At 42.8% G+C, this 26911-nt stretch overlaps 2 long non-coding RNA genes across 4 annotated transcripts in view; both read left to right on the top strand.

The window, feature by feature from the left end:
- LOC309852164 overlaps positions 1–26911 on the top strand; it is a 66563-nt gene that overhangs the window by 20166 nt on the left and 19486 nt on the right. Inside the window, exon 2 of one of the 3 annotated variants that reach the window (XR_014305112.1) lies at positions 12468–12536. The exons of the other annotated variants lie outside the window; for them this stretch is intronic. This is a non-coding gene — a long non-coding RNA (uncharacterized lncRNA). The remainder of the gene's footprint in view (positions 1–12467; positions 12537–26911) is intronic. 3 annotated transcript variants of the gene reach the window in all.
- On the top strand, positions 1966–5786 carry LOC309852166. The gene is made up of 2 exons (XR_014305118.1): positions 1966–3121; positions 3958–5786. It is a non-coding gene; the product is annotated as an uncharacterized lncRNA (long non-coding RNA).

Raw genomic sequence — 26911 nt, 5'->3', positions numbered from 1 at the left:
AGGGGTTACGAGGTCCCCAGCCAGGAAAGGGCCTACGTTTTATCAAGGTAGTAGTCCCTAACAAAAAGAAAACTGTGAAAAATAGGCCTCCCCTTCACCCATACAGATGAATTCTTGGCAACATTGTAATATGATTTGACCTGTAGAAGCATAACGAGTCTCTGATATCGACTTTGATTTTAAAAACCTAAGGGGCAAATTCAAAGACAAATTGTGCTTGTTAATCCAGGGTTGTGGGATGTGAAAAGAGTTTAAAAAAGTCAAGAGACATGGTCTGGTCTGTTTGTATATTGGATCTTAAAATTAAACTAAAAAAATATGTATATTTTCGAATGTAAAATTACTACAGGTATATCACAGAAGAACAAATTCCTTCATAGCCCTCCCCCGGAAAAGTGCATTTGTTTGGGATTTCCAAACTTGATTCTGGCCTTTATGTGGACGGGAGCATTAAAGGTTCTGTGTTAGAGCTTAGTCTAGAAGCGTGGGACCTGATGGACATTAGCAGGACCTAAAAAGAGAAGAAGAGATCCAAGTTGGAGGGTCTAAAGTCTATGGCCTGTCAGAAGCACTTGGAGGGGTAGGTGAACAGAGTAAGGGAAGACACCAGGAGGTCCAGGTCCAGATGAAGCAAGGGGCATGGTGGGACCATGCCTGATAGAACACTTTGGGTCAAACCAAGAGGTGGCAAATGAGATGGGACAGATTTGACAGTCAGAGACAGAGAAAGGGAACATGTAAAGGGCTTGGCCCTGGAGATGCATTTAAAGTCCTTTTATCTTTCAAAGATTGTTAACCCCAATGACTTTTCTTGTTTATTCTAGATGCTTTGCTCTCTCATATTATTACTAGGGACCTGCCATGTTAAAAAGAAACATTTGGGAAGCAAGGGTGATTTTTCTCTTTTCTTTTTTAATTGCAATTGTGATGTGCTCCTGGCCTGACTTGGCATGAGGTCTGGCTTAGATTAGCCCCTGGCTGAGAGATCCCTGCTAATTTAGTGGCTGCAATTAGGCCTGCCTCTAGCCATGGTCTGCTTTTCCTGCATGCCCTTGGCGTTGTTTTTCTCCAACAGAAGCGGTGGTTCTGCCGGTCCTCTACGGTCGTTGCCCCATTGCTGAGACCACTGGCCAGGATTAGGGGTATGATCTGTGACCCTGAAACAGAGGGAAATTAATTGGAAGCGAGGGGGCAGATTCCATGAAAAGCACAAGCACTGTGAGTCCTCTCATAAAAGACCCCAACTGCCACAGGTGCGCACCTGCCTTCCAGCCGTCACGATCCTTCCAATAAAAGAAGCAAAAAGGAACAAAATAGGAAATGTTTTCTAAGTAGCAGTACCTTTCCTCGGGGCCTCAGCCGGCTCTCAGCTAGCCATGGGCTGCAGGTAGAGGCGTGCCTGTCCCTGAGAATTGAGAAGGACTGTCAGCCTTTGCTTCAGCCATCTGAAGAGGTTTGAAAAGAGGAAGCAACTTGCATAACTGAGAGCTGGCAGAAAGGGTGAGTGTGTGTGTGTGTGTGTGTGTGTGTGTGTGTGTGTGTGTCGGGGGTGGGGGAGTCCCCCTCCTGCTCTATTAATAAACAGCTGAAGCTCCAAGTTTGGGGTTTACACAGTTTGACTCCAGGCAAAACTGGAGAGATTGCACATTAAAAAAAATTTTAAGCCAGTTTAAAAATATAAATTAAAGAGCACTTCCCCCAGCCCCCCCCCCAGGTATTATTTATTAACAGAAAGAAGTGTATGCCATGTGCTGTCTCTGAAGCCCTGTTCATGCTTCTTGATTCACAAGCGATCCCAAGGAGAGCGACTGTTTGGATCTGTGCGTTTGGGGGCGATGGGGGATGGAGCCCAAAGCGTTGAAAGCTCACTAAAACTCAGCTCCGTCTTGTTCTTCCTGAGATGAGGAATTTGGCTGTGAAGCCACAGGAGGCTGGGGGGTAGGGGGGGGGTGGGTAGGGGCTGGGAGCAGGAAGAGGAGGAAGTGAGCGCGGGGGTGGTGCCCAGAAGGGCTCCGGGCCAGTAACCAAGTCCTTTGCTGGGGGGCAGGTGGAAGTCTCCAGGGTCGGCACCGGGCAACCTGTGAAGGCAAGGGAGGAAAGAGATTTCTGGAAGTCTCCCGCTGTCCCTCCTGCCTGCTTCCCTCCTTTTCCTGGTGGTTGATTTGCAAGGAGCAGCGAAAGGAAGGATGTATCAAACCCAAAGAAGAAAGAACCCCTACCATTTGCCCCCACGACACCAGCTCTGAATGGCAACGACACTGTGGCCGGGGTGTGTTCCCGATTAGCCTCGGCCGGGGCAGGAGGCAAATCAGGGCTGACTATTTTCTTTAGCCCTGAGAGCCAAGGGTAGGCACAGGCTCTATATCAAAGGTGAAGGAGATCCAGTCTGTGCAGTCTCCTAGACTGGGGGTGCGGGCATGTCCAAGTCCCAAAAGATGTCCATCAAACACCTGCTGAACTTCTAGACCTCATCTCTGTGGCCTTTGAGTGTGCAAGGGAAAAGTACAGTCACAGTTCGTCCAGCTGAGCCACTGGGGACGGGGCAGCAACTTATCTTCAGGCCCTCAGGTGTAACTTCTGTTTTACTTTTATTTTTTAGGATTTTTGTTTGAGAGAGAGAGCGAGAGAGCGTGAGCGTGTGTGCAGGGGGAGGGACAGAGAGAGGGAGAAGCAGACTCCCCTGCTGAGCCGGGAGCCCTACTCGGGCTGCATTCCAGGACTTGGAGCCTCACCGACTGAGCTACCCAGGCACCCCTCTTTTGTTTTATTCTGCTTGTTTTCTGCCCCTGTGGAATTCCCCCCCAGGAGACGGGGACGGCCTTGGCCCCCATTAAAATGGATTTCCTCGGAACACAGGACGAAGGCATCTGGGAAACCCAGAACCACCCCCAGAACCTTTGGGGGAGCGGGCAGGGGAACTACAGGCCTCCACACTCAACGCGCAATCCGGGGACATCCTTCTCACACCATCTCCCCTTGCAGACCTCAGAGGGCAGAACGCGACTCCATCCTATGCTGTCAGGCGGAGGGAGAGAAGCCCATCCCGAGGGGAATGATTTACTCTCAATTGTTTGGGCGAAAAGGAATCCCTTTGTGCTGGGAAGACAGCAGGGAAAGGCGGGTGAGAGAAAGTGCTAGAATGGGCCGTTTCTCACGTCTGTCCTGTTCCCTGCTGAGAACACCTTCGCCAAACCCCAGCTCTCACGGGAAAGGAAGTAAGACTGTGTGTGATCCGGCCTCCTAGAGCCGCAGGGTTCTAGTCTTTTCAGGTCTGCCAGGTCCCCTGAAGCTGTTACTGTCGTAAGGCTCGCAGCTCTCCCTCGTGGACGCGACTGTCCTGGGGGAGAACTCTCCTCTGTTGCATCACTCGCTCCCTTGAACAAACATTACCCAGCACCCATGTTGAGGGGACTAAGGCTAAAAACACTGTCTTTCAAAGGTCTATTTCTCTCAATTCCGTCTTCCCGACCCCCAAGACCCTGCCGAGCTTCTCAGAGTCCCTCCTTGAGAAAGGACGAGCGAGGCTTACACCCATCGGAAGGAACTCCTCCCTGTGTTTCCATCCTTCCCGAGCTACAGGTCATGACAGGCTTCTGTGGGACCACTCGGGATGGCCAAGGCTCCTCAGGGGGACAGAGGATGCGAATTTTGAAAATAATAATAAAGACCGCTTAGGTGCAGATAGTTCCTCACAGTTCCCAGGGGGACTTTTATGTGTGTGTGTGTGTGTGTGTGTGTGTGTGTGTGTGTTGGGACAGTTGCCCTGAGATATGCCAGGCAGGAGCTCAAAGCCATGATTCCCCTCTTGCTGGGCCCTACGCTTAGTGTCGGGGCGGAAGCTGCCCCAGACAGGCCTCCTGGTGGCTTGGCAGCCCCACAGTGCTTGTGACGTTCTGGATACATGCCACGTCTCACTCATAACTTCGCAAACCCTTCTATCTATGATATCCTTGACAGCCAAGCGATCGGACTGCCATCATCAGACTCCACAACCACCTCCTTACCTGGCTCGGTCTCCCCGTTGGCTGCTACCCCGTGTGGCTGTTCACTCACAAAGCAAAAGCAGCAGAAAGAAGGAGTTCATTTGAAAAGTCAGACGAACGGCGATGGTAGGCATGGAGCCTGGCTTCAGGAGTTTGGGTTATTTTCTATCCTTGTGGGTGTTTCCTTGGACCGACAATCCGCATCGAAAGCAGCAAATAAACAAAAAACCCCCAATGGCAAAACCATATGGTTCTCAAGTTTTGAGCCTTGTGCCATCTCGCCATCAGAAGTCATGAGACCCTCAATTACGGGACCCAGAAGGGCGTTCATCTTTGAAGGACAAATTAGAACACGTGAGGTTTTCTCAGGCTGTTTCAAATCTAAATATCTTTATCAGTGGTATATGATCTCCTGTAATTGTTTATTTAGTTTTATTTGTCTTTTTTTTTTTTTTAAAGACAGCTTTTAGGGTCAGCCTTTATGAACAGTGGCTTGATATCTCTACAGCGTCAGCCCAACTCTTGGCTTCTGCCCCAACCAAAGCGTGATGACCAGGGATGTGACATGTCCCCAGTGGGCCAGTCAGCTTCCCTCCATCCCCCTAACCCTGGACCTGCTGCTCCCTTCATTATTAGGAAGGCTCTGTGGGGGGGGGGGTGGAGAATCAGCAAACCTGACTGATTCAAATGGATTTCCACTCTTCATGTTCAAACATTCTGGGGTTGAGGAAACCCCAAACATTCGGAGCCCTGGGCACTTTTTCCATTAATTTTTTAAACTGATGTGTATGTCAAGGGAAATTTAATACGTAGGTTTCTGATTCATTTACACTGAACTCATCAAAATATTGTTCTGTAAAGAGGCGTTCGGTGTCCAAGAAATCTTAAGAGCCTTTTTATAAGCTTTTAAACTTCTTTTAAATGTTAAGAAACAGAAGTTGCAGTCTCCCCAATGTAAACAGGAGTGGATCCCTGGTGGCGGGGAGGGAAGCGGGAAGGGTGGAGGGTGGTGGAAGGAAGGCGCCCAGACACACTGACCTCAGTCCCTGAGGGACACCAGCCCAGGGCCCACACTCTGCAGCCCCCTCCTGGGGCTCCATGCCTCACCCACAACCAAGGAAACAACTGCTTCTACCTTTTTGCATTCTGAAGGCAGAAGACAAACTCTTTTAGGGGTCCTGCTGTTAGCAGAGAAAGCTCCCAAGCGTTCTCCACAGAAGGATACAGACTCCAAGATTTTACTTCCAGGCAAGACCCCCCCCCCCTTTTTTTTCCCCTTCAAAGAAAGTGCTCATAATGTGTCCTTTCATTTATAATTTTATGAACGTCTCAATTGAACATGGAAAGAAAGTGGAAAAATTCGAAGTTGCCTTGGATGTTTGGCATTTTTCCTCACTCTACTAAAATCTCCCTTCTCCCCCAAGTGAACTGGTTTCAGAGATTCCCATAAAAAGGGGGAGGGGGACAGTGAGGGCAGCCGTCTGGAGTCAGAGTCTTCGTGAAACACATTTGGGTTTTAATTATTTGCGTGTGATCTGCTTAGGTTTTCACTCTATTTCCCTTGGCTTTCTGTGTTAAAGGCAAACAGTACATTTCATAATGCCTGCAACTTCCGTAAACGGGTATGCGCGAATTCTCCCCTGTTTTACCGATGGATCGACAAAGTGCTGAATGTTGTAGACTCCAGTATCTCTTGTATAGGTTTACTTGTTTCTTGCATATTGTTTTTCTTTTTCCACTTTTCTAAAAAAAAAAAAAGGGGGGATAAAACTCAAGAATAAAAGAAATCACCAGTGATAAAAATTTTGTTTTGTTTTTGAATTATTTTTTAAATTTTCATGGTTTCTAGGAAATACAGAAAGCATTCATATTCAGAAAAGAAACCAAGGAAAAATGTGGGACAACACTCTCTTGAGATTTATCAAATTTATTATTAAGGGAAGGCTTTTTGTCTTGGTATTTGCAGTATCCGTGTTTCTCTTGCCTTGGTTGAAACAGATTCAGGCCCTCTAAAAACTGATGTCTTACTCGCATGGAGATATTTTCTTTGATTCTCTTATGTGATTTCAGGTGCAGAGACCAAGATCACGCATATGTTGTAGGAGTTGGTCGTGTTGGAGCTACTCAAGAAATAAGGGAGGATAAAGGCTAAGCCAGGCAAAACCCATGTCCAGTGCAGGGTGAACGTGTTTTGGGAATGCCATGCCTTACCTGCACCTTAAAGGCCCATAGAGATTCTCTGAGCTCATCCTTTGCAAGGACCTTCCTAGTAGAACTTCTTGAGACATGTGTTTTGTAACCTGACCAAATGCTGTACTTCCAGCCTCGTGGGTAAGGAATGCCTGACACTTCCCGTGCTGTCTGATGGAGATGTGGATTGTTTTGGGATCAGATTTAGAAATTCTTCCAGGATCTCGAAAAGGAACATGAAAAACATCCTTCTGAAAAGCAGAGTAGACTTTTGGGCACGTGAGGACAGTCATCTCCCAGCCGTTATTTCAGTGTCTCTCTTTTAAGTAAAATTTCAGATAACATTATTATCCTAGTCCCTCCACCTAATTTCATGAGCAATCACAGTGTTTTGTGTTCTTTTCGTTTTTCTTCTTTTGAGAAAAAGTGGATATGATTTGTGTATCTTTATAACCGCTTTTGAATCTTTAAACTCTTCTGAGTATTTGATCTTATAGCATTCCCCAAAGCTTTGGTGTAGAGGACGCCTCTTACTATGACGAAGTATCAGTACCGTGATCTCCCATATTGTGTTTGTACTGCTTGACTTAACAGTTTGACAAGGGAAAGTCTTATCTGTGGGGAAAAAGGTCACACAGATGTTCAGCAAGGTTTTGGATTTATTTAATTTTGAATCAAAGTTCCTTTTAAAAGACAAATCAACTGATGTTAATAGAGTCGACGCTCGCTGAATAATTACTTTCTGTTAGATTTGTGATCCTTCCATTAAACTGTCAAAACTGCTCCACTCCATAACTGAGAAAACTATGGATTTTAAAGAAGTCCCTTGAGGGGCGCCTGGGTGGCTTGGCCAGTTGAGCTTCTGACTCTTGGTTTTGGCTCTCGAGGTCAGAGGATCGAGCCCCGCATTGGGCTCCCTGCTCAGAGGGGAGTTGGATGCTCTTCCTTTCTCTCTCTGTCTCTCCTCACCCTTCTTCTCTAAAAGAAATTAAGAAATAGGTAAAGAAGTCCCTTGATGCAGATATCAAGTAGGTAGACCAAGACTGCTACAATGCCAGGTTAAGTGACAATGTTGTCTGGATAATCTTGTGATGTTTGTGTTAGTGACCCAGCATCCCTGGGGACTCCTGGAATGAGAATAAGTAACAGAGCTGTTCATAATTCCTGTGACATAGAATTCTTTTTGAAGTTCATAGAAATAACTTTTATACCTAGAGGATATTTGCTTAGCCTCGTTGTATACGTATATTTTTCATTATTATTTCCTCCCTCATTCACTCACTTAAGGAGCGCTGACTATTGGCTAGATGAGGCAGAAAACAGAAAGATAGAAAAACCCAGGTACCTGGGTCTGTATGTATTCTAGTAGGGGAAATATAGAGAGACATAATTAAAAGCCATGTAAGAAGTTCTAACGTGGGTATCTTGCAAAAACACGTGGCTTTATCTGATGACTTTCAACTTGGACATGATCTCCTAATCAGGAAACCAGTATCCTCTTTTACTAAAAGGCTAGAAGAACCTTCATAACATACGAACACCTCAGAGTTAACCTGTTGTCTGCTCTATCAACTTCACTTCAAGGTAGGTCTTCGGTTTTGCCACAGAACATCAAATTAGCCCAAATTGAACTAGGATTCTGAATTCTGGAAATATGCAAATGAACCAACTGATGCTTCATTTTCAGTTCCTTCATGGCTCTTAGTTACTGGAGAGCAGGGAGTTGATTTCCAACTTACTTCCAGTTTTAAAACCTTTATTTGACATCGAACCCTGTTTTTCATTCTAGTTAGAGCTACAGTCCTAAAGTTCTCTTATAGCAATGTTAGAAGCCCCTTCCCCAAGTTACCCTCTTCTTTATGGATCATTAAACCAGCAGAAAACACTAATTAAATGATCATTAGCTTGAGGATAAGTAATTATACTTAGATTTACATGTTGCCTTTTATGTTCAAAGAACTGCTTAGGCACCAACTAATTAATCTACAAATGAAGAATACCCCAGCATTACTGTATAATTAGATAATCTCAGGAGGAAACAAGGGAATTGCCAGGGGGGAGGGAGAGAGTTTTGCAAGGCTCTGTGGCATTTATGTTTTCATTGCTCGGGTATAGTTGTCAGACCTGATTTCAATTGCCAACTCATTACTCCTATTTTCAAATAAATTCTTTTTTTTTTTTTTCTCCTTCTTTTTTTGGAGAGAGAGAGTACCTGGGCACTTGAGTGGGGAGGGTGGGGAGAGGGGTGTGGGTGGGTGGGGAGAGTCTTAAGCAGGCTACACACCCAGCCTGACACAGGGCTCCATCTCACCACCTGAGATCATGACCTGAGCTGAAACCAAGAGTTGGACACTGAACCGACTGAGCCATCCATGCGCCCCACAAATAAATTCTTTTTTTTTTTTTTCAAAAGACCAACGTTACCTAACTGATGAGGAATTGGAAATAAAAACAAATGAATAACCCCAAATATTGCCTTTTGGGTTATTTTTTAAGACTTTGTTCCCCATGAACAATGAACTCAAGTGAGCCATTTCATGATACGTGGTAGATTGTACTCTCTCTTTTCTTCATCCGTGTACTCGGTTGCAAAAGTTATTGCTCTTGCATGTGGAAGCATATGTGGTGAAGGCAGAGAATTACTAATTTCTCTCAAGTCTTCATTTTCTGAGGGTTAAGGATTTGAGAGAGGACATATTCTAAATATACATCAAGAAACTAACAAGCAGAGTTTTGCAAATGTTTTTGGAAAACAAAAGTTTGTGGCCATAAAAGTTATTTACTTGTCTGTATATTTACATATTGGATGTTGGACATTTCTTTGGTGCAATGACAGATTCAAATGACGTGGATGATATCTATAAATTCTTGACCAAGTTGTCAAAAAAAACAAGGACTACTAGTTGTAACAAAAGATGGCCCTCAATGTTCTCATCTGTACGTTGGGTTGGTGAGTATGTGATACTAAAATGTTTGGTGTCTGTGGTCAAATGGTTGTTTATTAAAGTTTCCCTGAAGCACAATCAATTTTCTCAGCTTTGAGAAATGGATGTAATAAATGAATTTGGTTCAAGTGTCTGGTTTTGGCTCATTTCAAATGAGCTTGTGTTGAATGCTAACATTTCTTCAATCCAGCAGCTAGCTTATATATGAAAATTAATTAAAATGTTTAGGGAGAATTTTTCCTATTCATTTTTAAACTTGTAGCTCAGCACTTATTTGTATGAACTTTTCTTTCCCCCCTTCACTCATTTGCAGTAAATTAAAGTGTTGAACTTTTTTTTTTTTTTTTTTTTTTTTTTTAAATCAGAGTTTGGTAAGTGAGTGTCTTTGTGAGTAGTAACGAAGTTTTCTCCCTATGGATATGCAGCTCCCAACCTGTTGAGATAAGTGTGGACTTAACATGCCTCGCAGGCATTCTGATATGAATTTTGGAAAACTGGGATTGTTGGAAGAGCTGGGAAGCACAGATTGTGCTCAGTTTGGACAAAAATAAACAGGAAACATGCTTTTTTTTATGAAATCAGAGATTAAATGAGTTGATGGAAGCAAGCCTAGACATCCACATAAGCCAGAGTGGAAAACTATAGACTAAAATACATCTGATATCAAAGAGAATGACTCTCTCCAAAATCCCTCACTTTTTATTTCAATCAAGAATTCTTCATAAGTTCAGCAATATGTAGGATTTTAAAAAGAAAAATAAAATCCTCCAAACAGCATGGCTTTCATCCAAAATTTCGTGATTTTTCAAATGACCAGATTTGAAACTTTAATCATCTCACACCTAGGGATTTTCTTTTTTTAGGTAGGTTTTAATTTGTAAGGCATGGCCACAGACAAAATGACCCATGAAAAGCAGTATCAGCCAAAGCTCCCAACTGGCCCTATTCCTCTATCAAAGAAAGTTAATTTTGCCTTGGGATTTTAGAATGTCCCTAACTAGCCCTTAAATTTATGCAGTGCTCATATTGTCCTGATCAATGGTTTCTTTTGAAATGTACTTAAGCTTCTGCTTAAGTAAATCCATTTATGGACAATTGTTTGGGAAATTGGAAAATCCTTTTCCATGAGGAAACTTTCTTCCTGGGCCATCTTATAATTTGAAGTGATGACTCCTTTGGTTCATACAACTCATGGATTCCACTTTGTGAGTCTGTTTTATAGACTGTTTTGTAGGTAATGCATCTTTGAAATACATTTGGAAAGTATGTAGGAGCTAAGATAATGTCTTTTGAGAGTCACTGGTGGCCTTTGAAATTATAATTCACAGTAAATCACTGCTAGCCAAGATCTCTTTCGAATGGAAAATAGAAAAAACAATATAATAGAACTCTTCTCTTATGAATAAAATCTTGATTCTCTTAGAGTTGCTAGTGTTAATGTCATTCTCTTTTTTCCTCAAAGATAGAATGACAGTGGTTAAAAATGAAAAGTCTAATTAATTAACATTTTAGATTTTATCCCAGATCACTGGTAAGTATAACAACAATGGAACTTGAGAAAAAAGAAAAGCTCAACAACAGAGAAACACAGCCTAGCAGAATACTAAACACTTTTTAAAAAAAGATTTACTTATTTGTTTTTAGAGAGAGAAAGAGAGAGCATGAGAGTGGGGAGAGAGGAAATCGCCAACAGACTCCTTGCTGAATGTAGAGCCCAATGTGGGGCTCGATCCCAGGACCCCAAGATCATGACCTAAGCTGAAATCAAGAGTCAGATGTTGAACCAACTGAGCCACCAGGTGCCCCTTAAATTCTTTAATAAGGAGAGCAATAGGTAACTTCACTCCTTTGCTAATGGGCTACAACTTTTCCCCATAGGAGGAAGCTCTTTCTTAGTATCTTCTAATGGTTTAAAAACATAGGTTTAAAAATCCCAACAAGCCCAGGGGCACCTGGGTGGCTCAGTCGGTTAAGTACTCAACTCTTGATCTCAGGGTCATGAGATAGAGCTCTGCATTGGGCTCCACACTGAGTGTGGAAAGTCCCTCTCTCCCTCTGTTCCTCCACTGTCATTCCCCAATAGCACATGCATGTGCCCACACATGTGTGCCTTCTCTTTCTCTTAAAAAAAAAAAAAAAAAAAAAAAACTCCATTAGCCTGGCTAGCTGTGTGACCTTAGGACTCATCATTCCTTCCATCTGCAAAACAGGGTAAAGAAAGTACTTGCCTTGTGTATGCCTTGTACAGGATGACTAGTTGTCCCAGCTTGCCTACAGAAAATGGGTTAAGAGTAACTGCTCACCTGGCTTACATGGCTGTTGAAAGAATCTGGTGATCAGACACATATGAAAGCTCATGATCAGCTTGAGGTTTTAGGCAAATATACCTTCACTGCTCCTTCATTACACTTTTATTTGCTCACCCTCGCTGCACAGCCTGAAACTGCAAACATTCTGAGAGATAACAGGTCTGAGCTAAGTGTAATCAAGGTCCCCTCTGTAATCAAGGATACAAAGACTTTTTTCCTTATAAAATCTAGAGCTGATAATTGCCCCAAATTCCTCAGATCAATGATTCCCTGACTTCCCCCTCTTTTAAGTAGCACTTATTGTTGTGAGACACAAAACTTGAAATGAGGTCCCTAGTATCACTGTTGTGCAATACAAAAATGGACCATGTGTCTTTGAAGACAGGAAACAGATGATAACGGCCGGGTCGAGGATTGAGTTACCATTATACAGGCTCCAACTAATTAGAATTCAGGACTGTTCCTAGGAAGCCAACCAAACAACAGTGTCCTTAGAACACAAACTAAAACGAGCATAACACTGGAGCTTGGGTTTGCTTTGGATGAGAAGTCTCAGCAGAGATGGTGAGACAGCAAATTATTCACTATTCTGCAGCCCCTGGTGAGCACGCACCACACAACACTCACTCTGATTAATGGAGGCCCTGTATGCACACTGACATCAACATTGGAGCTCCGGAGCCTTAGGAATCTCACCAGGTGTGGCTAGTTTATTTTCAGGTGTGGACAGGATGGTCATTAAAAACAGAGCCAGATTTGGTCTCCTACCTAAACTCAACACCTCCAGCGCCCCGCCCCTGGCAGCATTTTCACGCCAGCAGAGGCTGCCTTTTCCTTGTTGGGCATGCAAAGCTTTCACTCATCAGAGGCCCAGAGGACTTTGGAAGCCTCCGATGTGTCAGTATCAGTCAACTAATGGAAGCCATGTGTTTGCGGAATGGAAAAAACCTGGCATCCTAGGGATCCAGACATGTCTCATCGTAAATGGGTCTAAAGCAGAGACTCTTTTTTTTTTTTTTTTAATTCTCTTCTCTTCTTAGGTTGCTGGCCACCCTCGTGATTAGCTATGGATAATGCTATTCTGAATGACCCCACTCCTAAACACGAAGGTAAGAGGGAAGCAGTGAAGGGCAAGGGAAGCCAATAAGACTTAATGAATACATATTAGGTCCCGTGTGATTTATTAATATAATGATGATCACAATGATTATATCAATAGTTATGACTTTATTGTATAGACCTGTTATGAACTCTATGTTGGCTGATTTCCTTATGAGGTGGAAGGTTGGTATTGTCATCCACATTTTATGGAAGGGAAATGCTTCCTCAGAAGGGTCAAGTAACATTTCTGCTAATGAAGAATGAGGGTATCACTACGAATTGTATACTTTTCCTCCTGTGGCCCAATAAATTGGAGAGATAGGAATTACAATCCTAATTGTATAGCTAAGGAAGCTGAGACTTACAGAGTTTGAATAAACTCTCCAAGGGCATGTGACTGGCAGATGACAGTAGAGCAATCTCAGTGTAGTATTTAAAAGTCAGTGAGGGATGCCTGGTTGCTCAGTCAGTTAAACAACCCAGCTCTTGATTTTGGCTCAGGTCATGATCTCAGGGTCATGAGATTGAGTCCCGTGTCAGGTTCCACACTCAGTGGGGAGTCTGCTGGAGACACTCTCCTTTTCCCTTTGCCCCTCTCCCCACTCTCTCTCTCAAACAAATCAATCAATCTTTCCTCCACATCCTCACCGACATCTGTAGTTTCGGGTCTTATTAATTTTTAGCCTTTCGAACTGGTGTGAGGTGGTATTGAGGTTTTGATTTGTATTTCCCTCACGGCGAGTGATGTGGAGCATTTTTTTTCATGTATCTTTTTTTTTTTTTTAAGATTTTATTTATTTATTTGACAGAGAGAGATCACAAGTAGGCAGAGAGGCTGGCAGAGAGAGAGAGGAGGAAGCAAGCTCCCCGCTGAGCAGAGAGCCCGATGCGGGACTCGATCCCAGGACCCTGAGATCATGACCTGAGCCGAAGGCAGCGGCTTAACCCACTGAGCCACCCAGGTGCCCATTTTTCATGTATCTTTTAGCCATTTGTATGTCTTCTTTGGAGAAGTCTCTATTCATGTCTTCTGCCCATTTCTTGCTGGATTATTTGTTTCTTGGGTGTTGAGTTTGATAAGTTCTTTATAGATCTTGGATACCGACCCTTTATCAGTTATGTCATTTGCAAATATCTTCTCCCATCCCATAGAATCATTGAACACCATCTCAAAAATTAATGACACATTGTATGTTGGTTAATTGAATTTTAAATAAATAAATAAGTGAATAAATCTTAAAAACAAAAGTCAATAAGGTCTGTTGTGCTTAACACAGGACAGAGTTTCTATGTGAGAAGGATTTTGATTGCTCAATAGACAGATGGGGTACACACTTAACACTCCAGTACAATAGCGTAAGCATAGAAAAGGAGAGAAATTCTTCAAAGAATTTGATGATTTCACGGAAGTGCCAAGTTATCCAAGTAGTCACTTGGAAAAGAAATCTTGCAGACTTCTTATTATTTTATATTTTTTGTATCCTCAACAAAAAACAATGTCAAAATCCCCATGGCTGAAAATAACAAAGGCACACTTTTTTAACCGTATTATACGTTTGCTTTGGGTCAGCCAGCAGGGGCTCTGAGCACTGAGGTGGGGTGGTTCTGTACCACTTTGTCTTTGTTCTGGGAAGCAGGCTGGTAACTAGAGCTGTCCTGGTCTCAGTGGCAGAGGGGAGACAACATGTGCAATTGTACATTGGCTGTTAAAGTCAGTCTTCTGCCTAAAAAATGTCTCTAATGTCTCCTGTGCTCATATTCCATTGGCCAAAGCAAATCTCATGGCATATCTGACTTCAAGGAAGTAAGGACTGGTGATGTGCATGGAAGGAAAAAACCCAGCATATTGGGGAATATCCTGACAATCACAATTTTGTTGATACATGATTGTAGGTAGGTAGGTAGGTGGATAATGACAGACAAAGGACAGATAGAAAGATAGCCAGACAGTAGGAAAGAGAGGACAATAATCTTTTCAGTGTTTGGGGACCTCAAATGTCTTATCTTTCACAGATGGGAGGGAGAAAAGGCTGGAAGCCCCCTCCTTGGATTTGGATAAATGCATACAGTAAAATTCCAAAATCCCCTCTTCTCCTCTAGACCTGTGATTCCTAGACCTTGCTTTCTGTCTCCTTCCTCAGTCCCAACTGATAAGGACCTATTTTCTCACTGGAGTAGGAGCTGTGCTGATGATCTCTTTCACCAACAGCCTCTAAGTTGCTTTTTTGGGGAGGTTTGTAAGCAACCTTGACGTCTGGGTTGTCTTCATTTCCGAAGGAAGCTAAGGGGTCTTGATGTTCTTGGTGTGAATGTGGCTGATCCTTTGCAAGGATCACCCTGGCTCCAAGATTCCCTTTTTACCTCCTTCCCAGACCTTCCTGATGAACATCTCTTCTCACGTTAGCATCTGGATCCTGGAGCAAGGGAGGAAGGTGCCCGCTTGAGAGCCCAAGGGGTTCTGAAGGCTCCTTACAATGAAGAGGGCATGTGAACCCTGGGTGTCATCTGCAGGTCCTATTCTCCCTCACTAGCCTGTGGGTTATGCCCCCTTCCTTCAAATGCATAATTATAAAAATGGACTGCTTTCTCAAGGAACAGTCTGCCTTCCTCCCTCAACACACTTACCCTCACAATGCAGTTGGGCACCTGGCTTCCAAGGCTCCCTCCCTCTGCCCTGTATCACTTGCTCTTACCAGCTTCATCCTTTCTGGAGATAAAAGGCTGTGTCTGAAAGGTCAGTTCTGATGGTCCTGGGCCCTTTAATTAAAGTCATCTGAATCGCTCACTTTATTGCACTCCTTCTATAGACTGGTTGAGCTCCCAAAGGAATTGCTTTGACATTTCTTCAAAAATTGGTTGCAAACTGAGCTGTTTTCAAAAGTAAGGTCTTATTTAAAAAAAAAAAAAAAGAAAAAAAGTACTTCCTTCTTTTTCTTTTGTGGTTCATTAGCATCTTCTATTTTTTTTTTTTTTTCCTTTTTCTTTTTCTCCCTCTCTTTCCCTACTGGAAACCAGCAGTATTTTACCCTGGCTTGCCAAATGATTTTTATCTCAGTAGAAAAAGAACTTGCTATTTCCTGACAATCTACCACCATCACTACCACCACCCCCCTTTTTAAAATACATTTTGTGCTGGGAATCAAAGTCAGGTAACTTGATAAGGAGTCAATGAAAACAAATTAATTCTGTCTGCATTTAAAAGAGAGACAGCTTGGTCTCACAGAGTTATCTTATTTGTTTCCCTGGACTTGGCACTTTCTCGATGTAACACTGCTGGAAACTCTAGGTATTTGGGAGAAATAAACAAGGGCATACTATTTTCCCACTGGAGTAAGGTGATTATGTGTGTGTAAGTTATTCAGATAATTTTGGGGGGTTGTGGGAGAAATTTCATTCCAACACATCTGGCTAATTGCATCTAAATTATCATTTTGACCCTCCGTTATGTGGACAATTTGCATTAAATCCTGGGATACAGAACACGAATTCTAAATAGCATTTGTGTGACAGCTGCAAAAACAGTATTTTAATCATCCTAGGTCTCTCCTTCTGGAATTGGATTGTATCGCAGTAGGAGAGATGTCATGACCTTCACTCCCTCCTCTCCTTTCTAAGCCCCGTGCTCCCAAGGATAGAACATGCTCACTCTATGATCATCCTGGACCTGGAGGAAGACTTCCCAATTTGAGGAAATCTGTATCTTTTGAAGCTGACAACTTTCCATACTCTTGTAGAGCCAGTGAAAAAAATGTTTCTCTGAAAGCAACATCACAAGGAAGGAGTCTAGGAGACAAGAGTCTACACTTGCATATCCAGTCATGCCAACTCATGTAGCTATGTGTCTTTGAGACTGGAAGAATGGTAGCAATCCATTGGAGATCATTGCCATATGCGGTATTGTGGGGGGTGAGGACTAGAAGACTGGGCATGCCCATGTCATTGTTTGGGAGATTAATCCTTACTCTTGGCTTCCAAAGACTATCAAATCAAAGTAGAAAGGATCAGAGGCTAATAAATGTTGGCATCCCAGGAGCCTTGTGTGGCTTTCTCTGACAAAAAATAAATAAACATCAAGAATCCCTTCTTTTTCTTTCTCTTCCATTAGTGGGTCCTTCTAACCTATAGAAAGCAGATGATGATAGAATAGGACAGTGTACAGGGTAAGTTGGTGATGTGTCTGATGTCACTCCAATTCTTTATCCAGTGCATTCTTTCTCTTCCCTGAGGGACCTCAAACGAAATTATCTCTTTTCTCTTCATCAGTTGAAAGAATTTTAAGCTCAGCTAGAGATGTAAGGGTCTCATAGACTGAGATGAAAGTCCTAGGCTAAAGCTAAATATTTCCACAAATGTTTCAGGTGGACATTTCATGTCCATTGTGTTTGAAGGATGCTTTCATTTTGCTTCTTTATGGATCTCATTCCAAAAGGTGAGGCAATGTTCCAGATCTTTAAGATCTCAGCTCAGATGTTATATAAATCATTCCACCTCTTTGTAGGGTTCCCTCCATGTGCTTGCCGGGTAGCCTTTAGCCAGGATGTTCATGAACAGCTTCTGCAGAAACCACTGGAATCTTCTTCCAGCTCTGGATGTTTCAGTGAGGTGACTGGGAAAAGGGATGGTTCAGTGGTCTGATCCTGAAACCCAGCAGACAGCTATTTGCCTCAGGATTTTGGAGTTTGAGATGTTTGGCTGTTGTTTGAGAATGACAGAAAGGGAGAAACCCAGTAGACGGAAGAGAGGGTGCTTGCAATGCCAGTGGAATTTGGAGGGGTGGGGAAGGGGGCAAAGACTCTAACATCCTCCAAATAAGGTTGTCTTCAAGTAATTGGGCATTTGTGCCTTGGGTTTCTGGATTCCATTCTCAATATGCATGCTGAGTCATTCCATTTTCTTCCTAGGGCTTTTCAGTTTGCCTTCCAGGATTACAAATTGATATTATCTCCTCAGGCAGACTCAGGCTTGTTAGCCAGGGCTATTTAATGTTGAGAAGTGGCCAGGAGATCTTGGGGAAAGTGCAATAGAGAATTATGGAAACATCAATTTCGGTAATCTAAACTAATATCCTCCTTGTCCCGAGATCTGGATATCTATTTTTTCTCTCTTTTTGTTTTGTTTTGTTTGTTTGTTTGTTGCTCTGAGTTATCAACGAGTCAGACAACTGGCACTGTCTTTTGATGAAACAGAGCTACCAAAAACTCATGTAAATTACTGTATTCCCTTTACATATACTATCATAACATACTCTCTTGTGGCCTCATTATTAAAGGTTTCTTTTAATTTCAGCTACAGTTTCTGTGTCACCTGTGCATAGTTCTTTTGGTCAACGTTTCACTGTAAAAGAGTTAACTCCACTGTAGCCAGCAGATTGAGGTGAGGAGCTATGATTTCTTAAGGGCAATTGTTAACACCGGTGGTCTACAGATGAGACTCAAGGATGTGCTAACTATGGCAATCTTTCCCCTTCCAGGATGTTCTGGGGCACTCTTGAGATTAATTCATTTGGGTATTTAATAAAGTTTTCCCTCAAGAGACTTTGGTGGTTACCTACATTGTGTTCTATTGCTGCCATCAGAAGTTACCCCAAACTCTGTGCTTTTCAATAACACAAATTCATACCTCAGAGTTGCTCTAGGTTACATGTCCAAAATGGGAGCCACTAGGCTTGAATCAAGGTGTTGGCAGGGCTTCACTCTTCACCGGAGGCTCTGGGGAAGAGTCCCTCTCAAGTTCATGCAGTTGTTGCTGAATTCCATTCCTCGGAGTTGCAGAACCGAGGCCCTTGTTTCTTTGTTGGCTGTCAGCAGGCGATGGCCAGCAGTTGGGAGATCCCAACTTTCTTCCTCCTTCTATAAAGCCAGCAACAGAAAGTCAAGTCCACGTTTAAGGTTTGGCTTCTGCATTGGCCTCTTTTCTTATGCTTCTTCTGCTCTATCTCTTCTGTTGGTTGGTCTGCCTTCCTCTTCTTTTAAGGGCTCAGGTGACTACATTGGGCCCACCTGGATAATTCAGGCTATTCCCTTTACCTTCAGGTCAGCAGATTAGTAACTTCAATATACCTGCAAATTAACACAACAGAACTTAGACTTAGTGTTTGAATAACCAAGGGCTGGACATCATGGGGGGTGTGGGGAGGAAGCATCTTTAGAATTCTTAAGAATGGTCCTACAGGAAACCAATTAGGCTATCAGCATCTCTATGAAATTAGCCTAGTGGATGGGTTTCCAGTGTTGTTGCCAGCTAAAGGGAGTGAGATAATTTTTTTTTTTTTTTTTTTTTTTTTTTTTTTAATGCTAAATGGACCTTACAAGGGAGATTACTTCCGTGCTTGGGATCAAGGGTTTGAAACTATTGGCAGGGAGCATATCCGGGCAGTGAAGATCTAAACTAGGTGATATAGACAGAGAAAGGGGCACCTATTGGAGAAAATAAAATAAAATAATAAAATAAGAGAGGTCACCAAGGGGAAAATCCCTTACTCAACATTATGAGACACATTAGAGATGGAGAGTTACCTACTGATAAGTAAAGCAATACCATAGAAATAGACACCACCCTCATTTGGAGTATAGTTTTGCAAATAAATGAAAAAAAAATATTTGAGTACGTTCAAAAATATTTAAGAAAATACTTGAAGAGATTTGCCTGAGCTAGATATGGAAGAAATCCACGCCCTCCCCATCACCCTCCTTAGTTTTTAAAATTGTGCCCAATTTCCACGTGAGCCTAGCCTCATGAAATATACTCTTTGTAGTATTATGTACATAGTTTTACAGATATAGATATGTAATGTTTAAATAAAATATATGCTATTTCCAAATATCTTCAGGAAATAAGAATCCCCTGCTGCCTTCTTTGACAATGTAAATATGTAAATATTTATATTTATATTTATTTATATTATGTAAATCTACTGCATGTACATTTCTACTTGTCCATAAGTATTGCTATGGAGATATATAGGTATGGATAAATGTAGAAATTGATATAACTATGCTGTTATCATGACAGACATAAATATAAGACCCTCACTTTCTCAAATAAAAGCTATTGCAGTATCACATTTAAACACACACACTGACACACACACACACAAGATCATCCCAAGTTTTGTTTTTACCCAGATTCCATGTTTACATACATGACCCTTTCTCTTTTTTAGTCCCTCTTGGCGTAGATGTCGCTCTCATCCAAACGCCCAGAGTCATCCCGCAATTGCAAGTCCCTTTCCAGGACAATGGGAAATGTACTCCGTTTACATGTTCATTTTGTGGTCATTAGGGTTTCCTGTCCATGGTCCTTCTGTGAATTCCCTTCAGGCTTAGTTTGGCGCATGTTTGTAGGAGTGACTGGAAGACACAGAGGCGCAGAGTCTGACCTACCCACAGTACTTGGGGTTTTTCAAATCATACATCAGTCTGGGTCAAGCTGACTATTGTCCGGTGTTCAGGTCCTTGACTGGAAGGAACAGGGCTAAGGGAGAAAAGAAATCATATCCTGTCAATAAGCGCTGAAAATATTTAGTGTGGCAAGCTCTGTGTTTTCTTTCTTATGAAAAGCTGATTAATATTCAGTGGTTGAAGGTTAATACCCCATTCATTTTATTCACTTTACATCCTGCACACAGCAGTGACTGTTCCAATTTCAACTCCTAATTCATACAAATCTGGTTCCAATCAGGAGATTAGTAACTTACTGCCTAAGCAGAAACAAATCACACAATTGCTAAGCTTATCTTTCTACCCATGCACAGACATGTATATGTGCTTGAAATGGACTCATTCATGGAGAGATGCAAATGCACACAGACCAGCAAGGTCCAATCAAGGTGGATGTATCTAGGAAATTGTGTTTGCTTATGCAGGCATGAGAAAGGAACAGATAGATGAAACTAACCCCGGAAAAGCATTGTCTAAATAAATTCATGTGTGCAAAGGTCTTTAACCTTATTCAATACATGTATCTCTGCAAAGTTTTCTGTATTACAAATATTCCTACGCTGAATCATATCCTAAAAGTATTATGATGAAACATTATTAAAAGACTCTTTATACTCTGTCTTTTTGTAGAATATGGTATTATTTTGTAAGTTACCCACCATCAGTCACTCTTTTTATAGCGCATAAACTTCTGATACTAGAGAGGTTTTCGTAAAGTTCGACAGATCACTTTTTTTTTTTTTTTTTTTTTAAGAAGATGAAATTGCAGCAGGGGGAACTCTAGCGTAATGATAATGAAGGTTTGTCTGATCATATGAGTAAAGCTTCAAACACAGGTCACCAAAGTAGGGAGGGGATTTGAATTTCCTGAAGATCTTTTGAAATCGTATCTCATTTGTCTGGAAAGGATTAAGGAGAGGCCTGCAGGGGTCTGTCTTAGGGCTCCTTCCAGGTTAGTGGGCCTGTGACTTGGGGATATCTGTCTGTAGTCATGGTAGGAAAGATAAGTTTAGGTGGACATATGCATTCAGGAGAGGAAGGAGAGGACTGGAGGTATGTTAAGAAGTTTCCATTTTTGGAGGATGGCACACAACAGTTGACTTGAAGAATTGGTCATCTCAGTGACTGGCAATCTAATGGTAAAGACAACTGGTACTAAGGGTTTTTTTTTTCTTTCTTTTTTTTTAACCAACTTTTTTTTATTGTTGTTGTTGTTTGTATTTCTTTCTGCTTCCACAACAGATATGTGGTGCGGCTGAAACCAAACCAAACCAAAACAAAAAAATAATAATTCATTGGGATAAAGAAAGTTTTAGTATTTTATGCCATGACTGCTTTATTCGAGACCTTGATTGTGGTTATGATTTTTTTTTTTTAAGATTTTATTTATTTATTTGACAGACAGAGATCACAAGCAGATAGAGAGGCAGGCAGAGAGAGAGAGAGAGAGAGAGGAGGAAGCAGGCTCCCTGCTGAGCAGAGAGCCCGATGTGGGACTCAATCCCAGGACCCTGAGATCATGACCTGAGCCAAAGGCAGAGGCTTAACCCTCTGAGCCACCCAGGCGCCCATGATTTTTTTTTTTTTTTTAACAAAAATGTATTTCCTAAAGCTTTGCAGAGCTAGGTATCCATGAGATGCTGTTCCAGCTTGTCCGAAGGCGCGAATCTCATCTATCTTCAAGACTCCTGGGATTCTTTCCTTCGTTCCTTTCGTCTTTAACTCTTAGGTTCACGAAAAGGGCAAAATACAGAGTTTGATGCTTAAAAAAATGCCATTACCATAAACAAACACATAAACAATCCTGTCTTGGAATCGTGTCTCTTTCCTTTACCAGACCAAGTGGCCTTGCCCTCTTTTTCTTTTTCTTAAGATTTTATTTATTCGTGAAACAGAATGAGAGACAGAGCGTGCTCCCAAATGCACGCCAGTGGGGGGGGGGGGTGGGAGCAGCAGAGAAAAAAAAAAGGAAACGCAGACTCTCCACTGAGCAGGGAGCCTGATGCGGGGCCCCACCCCAGGAACCCAGCTGAGATCATGACCTAAGTCAGAGGCCTCACCGACTGAGCCACCCAGGTGTCCCTGGGCTTCTCTAAATGTGTGAGTCTGGGCTGAGGATGACATAATGAGAAAGATAAAGATGGCAATTGGCACGTGGTAGGACCTCCATGGTGACAGTTCACCACGCCTTTGTTGTGAGGACTGTGTGGTCTATATTTGTGAAACATTTGGAAATCTACACACTGCTAAACAAATTATGCATCATTATTACTTCTTAGTGTGGCTATATTTCAAATGGCCAGAGTGGTCTTCATCTGCCCTGTATCTGTCTACTTTCCAACCAAATTCCAGCTCTATGGAATTCCAGTGATCAGCTGTGCTCTCTTGGAATTGTAGGAAACATAACCCCCTGAACTCTTCAGCTAAGTCAAACATCTTCCAGTCTGTGGAGGAAGGCCTGAGTCAGCAACAGCTTGAGGAACCAGGGAAGTTTCTATCAGTGAGAATCGTACTGCTAATAAAATTTATGACATCCCTGTCAAAAATGTCTGAAAATATGGAAGCCTAGATCAATGTCCAGATTTCTGTCATGGGTGCTAATTCAGCTCTACCTGGGGAAGAACTTGGAGTCTTAATTGGGGCTTTCCTAACCACCTTCTCAGCCACGCCACCCTTTTCAAATTGTGGCAAAATACATATAACATAACAGTTATCACCGTAACTCTCTCCGGGTCCCTGGTAACCACCATTCTACCTCCTGTCTCTGTGAATTTCATTACTCTAGCAACCTCCTATGAATGGAATCGTACTGATGTCTCCTTTTACAACTGGCTTATTTCACTTAGCATCACATCCTCAAGGTTCAACCATGTGGTAGGTGCCATCCCTTTTTGTGTGAGCAGAGAGTGGTAGTGATATCCCTCAGTAACAGTTGCGGGGCGGGGGGGAGGTCAAGGAACCAGCATGTTTAGGGTCTCTATGAGGTCACTGGATACTGACAAGAATACAGAGTGTGAGGGCAATATTAGCCTCGCTTGTAATTGGTGTTGATCAATCACGGTTAGCAGCTCCAGACTATCTGGGGTTCTGAAGAAAATTCTAGAAGACACGGACTCCTGACAGAAAAGTCCACACCCTCAGCAATCTGGGGGAGTCAATCACTTTGAGGATTGTGTTGTAATGGGGCTTCTCACTGCTGACCACCTAGCACTCTGTTTCTATTTTACCAATGCCATCAAGAGGGATTCTGGCTTGTGGAAATACCATGTTCTCTTGCTGCCTTCGGGTGACTGTACAAACTAAAAAAAAAAACAAAAAAAAACCCAACCTGCAGCTCCACACAGGGTGTCTAGCCAAAATGCAAAGTTTTACCACAGCGCACAAGTAGACAGTGTTTTCCAAGTGCAAGAACAGAGTGAGGTGCCTTTCAGCACCTTTTCTGCCACTTCTTTAAAAATGATTTAAATTGGAGGCAATAGCATCGAATGCTGAACATCTGACACTCAGACAAGACTTAATGAATCATGCACTTTAACAACATCCCTCTTCTCCAGCCACTTGACTTGGCGTCCATGGTGGTTGTTTTTTTTTTCCCACAAAAACATTTGTTCTGCAGACCATTTGCTTGTTCGAGTGTCCTGGGCAACTCTTCATTCGTGGCAAGGAGAGCTGGCCCATTCGAGGCTGCAAACCCGAGCTCGCCTCCTGTCCAGTCTCTCTGGGTCCGGATTTCACAGTCAGAAGGCAACAGTGGTCCTCAGGAACCCGGCTGAGAACCACCTTTGGTTTCTTCCTGCTCAGTCTGTTGCAGGGAATTTAAGCTGCACGACCAGGTGTTCCCAACCCTACAACATCCAGCATTGTTATGAGACCGGTTTGAAACAAACTAGCAAAAAAAGTAATGGTTTTGTGGGTAGGAAAATACCAGTATTGGGAAAAAAAAAGACAGCAATTCTGATATTCACGTTGGGGCATTATCCTCCTTGTCATTAATTACTCCTCCTTCTGTGGGGTATGGCTGTGGATCTCACGGCTTGCCTGGCAATTGTTAAGATCACAGGCAGAGAGGACGGAAGCTGCCCAGCTTCGCCAAGGACCATAGGCTTTGTCTCACACACTTTTCGGATGGGTCACTAATTCGGTGCTATTGGCAGAGAAAGCAGCCGGCAGGGGGTGGGGAGGGGAGGGGGCGTTCTCTCCAGGCTGTAACGTATGCAAACAATTTAATCTTCCGATCCAATCCTTAATGTAAATGTTTAATATAAACCTGATGTTAACACAATGTACATGATTACTGGCAGGCAAAGCTGAGATTTACATCACTCTGAAGATCAGATGTTCTTTGCAGCAGGGGTTGGGGAAGTCTTTAAATATGGCAAGGTTTTCCCTCTGAATGGCAGGTGCATCCCTAAAGCACACACGCTCAGTGCTCCACTAGGGGATCGAGTGCTCACAGATGCAGGATTCCGGTGTGTAAGTTACAAGATCCTCAGTTGCTTCTTTGTATCCTGCCCCACTGCAAATGACACCTTAGATTCTAGCCCAGTTGCTGGCAAACTAAGGTCTGCAGGACAAATCAGGGCCACAGACTGTTTGCCTTCTGAACAGCTTTAATGTGATAAAATTTATAAATGCAAATAATGCAATGTGTACAATTTGATGAGTTTGGACAGATGAAGACACCTCCGAAACTGTCACCACCATTGAGGTAATAGACGTAGCCATCACCGAAAGTTTCCTTGTGTTCCCTGGTTTCTTTTCCCTTGTTTTTGTTTTGTTCATTTTCGTTCTGTATTTTGGGGATGAGAACACTTAACAGGAGATCTACCTTCTTGACAACTTTTTAAGGGAAGGTATTTCATTGAAACAAGTTTGGTTTTACAAGATGAGTGTGTTCTGGTCATCTTCTGCACCACATGCCCTCTGTCATTAACAATATTGCATTGTCCCCGACCTGTTTTTGCACAGCCCACAAGCCAAGAAAGGGCTAAGAGGTTGAAAGGAATAGAAAAGAACAGGGAAATAATGTTTCGGGACATATGAAAAGTACATGAAATTCAAATTCCCGTCTCCATCAAGTTTATCAGATGGATAAACTCAGAACGCAGCGGTGCCTGATTGCTTATTTAAGGTCTGTGACTGTCTTTGCAACATCCTAAGAGTCGAGTCATTGCCGTGGTGACTCTATGGCTCAGGGAGCCTAAAAGACTCACTGCTTGGCTCTTTACAGAAAATGTTTGCTGTCCCCTGCTCCACGCAGTGCACGCAGAAGTGATAATGTAATGGTGGTTAGCAATTATTAGTGGTTTCTTTACACTGTGCCCAGGGTACGCACACTGACTGCCCATCAACGCATGGCATGCCACGTGTTCATTTCCACTTAAAAGAAATTATATTTGCTAAGTGTTTGTGCGATTGTCCCCCTCACAGACCTCACCTTTGTCTACTTCTACGCCTCCAGCTTTGGTCATTTCTACATGTTAACGATCTCCTGAAAGAACGAATAGGAATAAGAGTTTCTTTTTGAATCCTTCCAATCTGACCGTGGCTTCAGATATTTAAAGCTGTGTAAATAAGGTAATTGCCCCAAACTGACTCATCACCAGCATTACCTCAGGAATGTAAGAAATGCCCCGACTGAATGAAGAGGGTGTGAGGCGGGGACCCAGAGATTTTGTCTGTTCGGTTTTTTCATTTTTAAGTTTTACCAACGATGCTAAGAATGAGCCTGATGGCCTGATGTGGGAGCCACCAGCCAAGATAAGTATTTGATGGTACACTTCTCAGAATGATAAGGTCTATATTTTGGATACCACCTGATTAGGAACTCTTGGGAAGTGAAACTCATGTCCCTATTTTTGTAACCTCTGACCTCCCAAGCCCCAAGTCCCTCCTACCCCCGGCCCACCACAGCCACCAGTGTAATGAGACAGAACTTTGCATGAAGGAGGTACCCAAACCGGGTTTCTTGACGGACTTGATAGTGCAGTTCCTAATAATAAATGTTGACTTCCCTCCCCTGCTCAGGAAAGAATTTTCCTATGAAAATAAAAGTGTACTCACAGAACATTTGAATTCTTACATGAAAATATTTAGAGCAGTCTGGGACTGGCTCAGGTTATAGCTTTTTTGGTCCCGGCCAAATTTTCACAAAGGAATCAGCCTGACCCTAATTGAGGCAGCAAATTCCTACCTGGCCTTACTGTAACCTCCTAGAAGGGTGAGTAGTAATTATCAACAGATTTAATATCTGCAGTTTTATGATAGGACCCTAATTTTTCCCTCTAAGCTTTTAGGATTAATTTCCCCAGTTTACAGGCTGTATGGAAACGTCCCTGTGGCCCCTCTGAATGAAATAATTAGCTACACATGCTATCCAACACTCTTCTATACTTTGGCCCCTCATTAGTTTCAAATCTCAATTTAATTTCCAGGAGAAATAGTTCAGAGTTTCCTGAGACTTAGCAATTGAATCTGACCAACGGCAGGGGGTCCCATACCCAGACTGCTTTTTTCCTGGTCGGCCTCACCACCACCTCACCCCCGCCTCCCATCAGATCTCTGTAAGATTCAATTTTGCTGCCTCTGTATTTGCAAATGGGACAGACCAGAAATTGTTTCCTGAAAACCAAACGCTTCCATTTGTTCTCTTCCTAATTGCTCCTGGAGTCTGATTTGAAGCCAGGAGCTTTTGGAACAGCTTTCCTTAGGTGGATTTGCGGTAAATTGGTGTGGCTCTAGAATTGAACATCTGAACTGCTAACTCAAGAAAAATGATGCTTATTTGCAATTCACTTGATGGTAATTGTATGCAAAGACCAATTTTGTCCCCATTGTCACAACTCTCGTGCTATTCCTCAAACCCTGAAGCACATGGTGGGTTCCATTCTTGGTTTCAACTTTCAGATGGGCACTATGGGTTTAACCAACCTGGAGAGGGATGA

This window comes from Mustela nivalis (assembly GCF_964662115.1).
Source record: "Mustela nivalis genome assembly, chromosome: 17".
Classification (NCBI taxonomy): domain Eukaryota; kingdom Metazoa; phylum Chordata; class Mammalia; order Carnivora; family Mustelidae; genus Mustela; species Mustela nivalis.
Note: the sequence above shows the minus strand (reverse complement) of the source record. Positions and strands in the feature narration are given on the sequence as shown.